This window comes from Chlorocebus sabaeus, chromosome 25 (genome assembly GCF_047675955.1).
Source record: "Chlorocebus sabaeus isolate Y175 chromosome 25, mChlSab1.0.hap1, whole genome shotgun sequence".
Taxonomy (NCBI): Eukaryota; Metazoa; Chordata; class Mammalia; order Primates; family Cercopithecidae; genus Chlorocebus; species Chlorocebus sabaeus.
In genome coordinates, this window is record NC_132928.1 from 7170812 (window position 1) to 7175254 (window position 4443).

At 40.3% G+C, this 4443-nt stretch overlaps 1 pseudogene; it reads left to right on the forward strand.

Annotated features, from left to right (window-relative positions):
* The first annotated feature begins 1913 nt into the window (after nucleotides 1–1913).
* Nucleotides 1914–4216, forward strand: LOC103231011 (glutamyl-tRNA(Gln) amidotransferase subunit A, mitochondrial pseudogene; annotated as a pseudogene).
* Nucleotides 4217–4443: the final 227 nt, after the last annotated feature.

The window sequence follows — 4443 nt, forward strand, 5'->3', positions numbered from 1 at the left end:
ATAAAAGAGAAAGTCTCACACACACACACACACACACACACACACACACACACACACACACACACCCCAACTTTGGCTGTAAATGGAAAGGACCTACTTCTTTTTCAGTGCTGCTTTTATTTTCATGGTTAATTGTTTATTCATAAATCTTGCCTGAGAGATTTTATTTTGGCTCCCAAGCGATAAAAGCTCAAGGTCACAGGGGAAGTGTTTTCAAATGCTAAGTGATCCTCCTCCAACCTAATGTTGTAAAATTTTTATTTCAGGAGGAGCGTTGCTCACAGGAGGGGTGATGACTTAATTTTAGCTCCCAGATGAAATACTGACTTCGCTGCTGATGAGGGATGGAAGACAGCACAGATCAGCGTAATGAGGGCCGTGGCGGAGCTGCCTTCACCCTGACTTGGCAACCCATTCATTGTGGGATGACCTTTATAAAATGATGATGATGTCGGGGGAAAGGAGGGAAAGTTTCAAGGATGCTAGGCTGCTGGTGATTTCTGCTTCCACTGGCAGCAAACAAAAAAATACATTGAGGAAAGACCTGATTTTTCTTGTGCCATTTGAAAGCTATGCATACTTATGTCCAAAAGGAAATTTGCTTTCACATCCACTGATAACAATGGTCTTCAAAAATGCGACATTTTTTTCTCATTGTGCCACTGTGAGCTATGGTCACCCAAAAAGGGTGAAAATCATTCATATGAGATAAAGGGTTGATAGCTGAGATTTTAATCCTCTCTAAAAATTAGTTTTAGCTTGTTGACTTCTTAAGGTTTAAATGTTGTTATTTTTTAGTAGTTACAAGTGAAATAACATTCAGAAAGCATCCAAAAGTGAGTTCTTTTCCTCCAACACTGTCTTCCTATCCTTCAGTCCCCATCTCCAGAGGTAGCCACCTAAGAAATTTGTTGGTATTCTTCCATAAATAGTCTACATTTATAACACTTGCATATATATAAACCTTTAAAAATTAACTAACAACAGCATATCAGCAGTTTTGCTTGAGGCTATTTCATACCGGTACTAGTAGGAGCTCTGATGTTTTATGATATGAGAAGCCCCAGCCTTCTGTGGAAGAATTGGGTCTGGAACTGAGTAGTTCTTAGTTTCTCTTCTACTCCCTTTCTTCAACCTCCAGTTATTTTCCTTTGCTCCCAAAATACCCAAAGGCAAGAAAGACATTCTCAGTGTAATTTTTGTATTAGTTAGGGTTTTAGCCAGGCTGCTATAACAAATAAACTTCAAGATATAATGGCTTAACTGAGATAGAAGTTTCTCTCTTCCTTGTATCACTGTACAGGAGGAGGTGGGCCAGGGCTGCCAGTTGTCAGTGAAGTCCTCCACTTAGAGCTCCCACCTCAGAGTCCAAGGCAGATGATAATTCTTGTTATTTCACCAGCAACAGGGAAATCAAAGAGAAAGGGTCAGGGAAGTACTTACACATTTCTTTTCAGGGGTACAACTCATAGGTGGCACACATCATTTTTTCACATTCTGTTGTTCAGGGTTTATGCACATGGCCACATAGGCTGCCAGCTGAAACTCAGGAGTTCTGTTATCAAAGCAGGGAGGATGGATATTATATGGTCCCAGTTGGGGATGGGATGGTGTCTTGTTCTACATCCTGGCTCCAGGACTAGGGCTGACCCCCAGTGGAAAAGGGAACACTGGAAAAAGCTGAGAGAATCGTTTTTTGATAAGAAACCCTATAAAACTTCAGGTCCAGGTGACATAGTTCAATGCTGTACTGAACTGTGGTGGAAAAGGAGCAACTGTCCATCATCTCTTCCTGGAACACATGAGTATCTACCAATGGAGAAAGGAATTTACATTCTAGCAAGGAGAGACAGACAATAAACACAATTCAGTGCATTAGGTAGCATGTTTGATAAGTGCTGTGGAGATAAACCATGAGGAAGGAAAATAGAGAATTGGGTGGTGGGGATTGTTGTGGTTTTGAAAGAACAGCTTGCGAGGGCCTCTCTGAGAAAATGATTTTACGAAAAGGTCTGCAGGATGAGAGCGTGAGCTATGCAGACATCTGCAGGAAGTGCATATTTGGACAAAGGGAAGAACAAATGCAAAGGCCTGAGAATGAGAACATGCTCAGTCTCTTACTCTTTGAGTAAGAGAAGAGCAAGGAGAGTAGTGTGGCGGGGGCAGAGTGAGGGGGAGATGAGGAGGTGATGATGAGAGGGGAGGGAACCCTATAGCATGGGGCCCTGGAGGCCATTGTAAGGATTTTGGCTTTTGTGTGGAGTGAGATGAGAAGGCAATGGAGGATTTTGCAAAGAGGAGACATGATCTGACTTACTTTAAACTGTCTTTCTGGTCTATGTTGAAAAGTGACCCTAGGAAGGCAAAGGATATTTATTTAGGTGAGGAATGATTTGGTTTAGGAGATGTAGTAAGAATATTGCATTCAGGATGTATTTTGAAGGTGGAGCCTACAATATGATGAAGATGTGGAGAGTCAGAGAAAGAGAGGGATCAAGACTGACTCTAGGGTTCCTGGCCTGAATAACTGAGGCAATGGAGCTGCCATTTCCTGAGATGCAGAAGGCACAGTGGGGAGTGGATTCTGGAGGATGATTAGAAGAAGCTCAGGTTTTTGACATGTTAGACTTCAAATGGGTATTAGACATCCAAGCGATATAATCTGAAACCCTGGGTTTAGCTGTACCTTTAGTCAGATACATTTCTTGAATTTTCTAGGTCTTTGAGCCAATGTAATTTTCTTTTGTACTAGGGTTTTTGCTTTAACTGCTGCAGGCAAAAGTCTTGATTTATTTACTATCTTATCTGTTCATTGACTGCCTCTTTTTCAGGTGTATACTATGGAAGTTCACTCTGATCATCCATGTCTGTCTTTACTATCTGTCTTAGGTTGTAATCCATGAAAAGGCAAGAGCTAAAACTGTAACCTTCTCTTAAAGCTCCTCCTAAGTTTCTCTCTCTCTCTCTCTCCCCGTCTCTCTCCCCCTTCCCACTCCCTCCCTCTGTGTGTGTGAGGGAGAGAGAGTGTGTGTGTGTTTTGAGGAAAACCATTAATATATTATTAACGATGATAATTCAATTTAAAATACATTTATTGAGTGTTGAATAAGACAGTGTCTGCCTTCAAGAGCAAAGAAGACAGATACATTAACATATAGTTATAATGCAATGTGTCATGAACTATAATAGGAGTATGGGAATACAGATCTGAGGAAAATTAAACCTGTTGGTTTCAAACCAAACTATAGCTTACTTTCCCATCATGGTCTCATCTCCCTGGTGAATTTGATGGATCTGCCAGGAATCTTAACCAGATGTGTAGATGATGCAGCAGTTGTGTTGGGTGTACTGGCTGGACGTGACCCCAAGGATTCTACCACAGTACAAGATCCTGTTAAACCATTCATACTTCCCAGTTTGACAGATGTAAACAAACAATGTGTAGGAATTCCAAAAAATATCCTGTACCAGAATTATCAGTGAAGTACAATCTCTTCAGTCCAAAGTTGCTGACCTCTTTGAGTCTGTGAGGGCCAAAGTAATTGAAGCATCCCTTCCTCACACCAGTTATTCAGTTGTCTGCTACCATGTATTGTGTACATTGGAAGCAGCATCAAATATGGCAAGATTTGATGGGCTACGATATGGTCACAGATGTGAAATTGATGTGTCCAGTGAAGCCAGGTATGCTGCAACCAGATAAGAAGGATTCAGTGATGTGGTGAGAGGAAGAATTCTCTCAGGAAACTTTTTCTTGTTTAAAAAAAACTATGAAAATTATTTCATCAAAGCACAGAAGGTGAGATACCTCATTGCTAATGATTTTGTGAACGCTTTTAACTCTGGAGTAGATGTCTTGCTAACTCCCACCACCTTGAGTGAGGCAGTACCATACTTGGAGTTCATCAAAGAAGACAACAGAACAAGAAGTGCCCAGGATGATAGTTTCACACAGGCTCTAAACATGGCAGGATTGCCAGCAGTGAGTATTCCTGTTGCACTCTCAAACCGAGGTTTGCCAATAGGACTGTAGTTTACTGAATGTGCATTTTGTGACCTGCAGCTTCTTACAGTAGCCAAATGATTTGAAAAACAAGTACAGTTTTCTGTTATTAAACTTCAAGAGCTCATGGATGATTGTCCATCAATCCTTGAAAATGAAAAGCTAGTCTCTGTCTCTCTAAAACAGTTGAGAGAAATATATAATGCAAATTAAAATGACTTTTAGAGATTCTTTAAAAAAAGAAATTAGAAATTATTGCTTGCATTTTTAACTTGGTGATGGTTATCCTTTTAGACATGGAACCATAAAGATGTAAAATTTACAGAAGGATTAACTTAGTCTGCAAAGCATAGAGGTTAATTCACAGCTAAGATAATACAGAAATTTGTCAAGGACAGAATATAGTAAAACCTGTAAGAAGCAAAGGCAAATGTCTATTG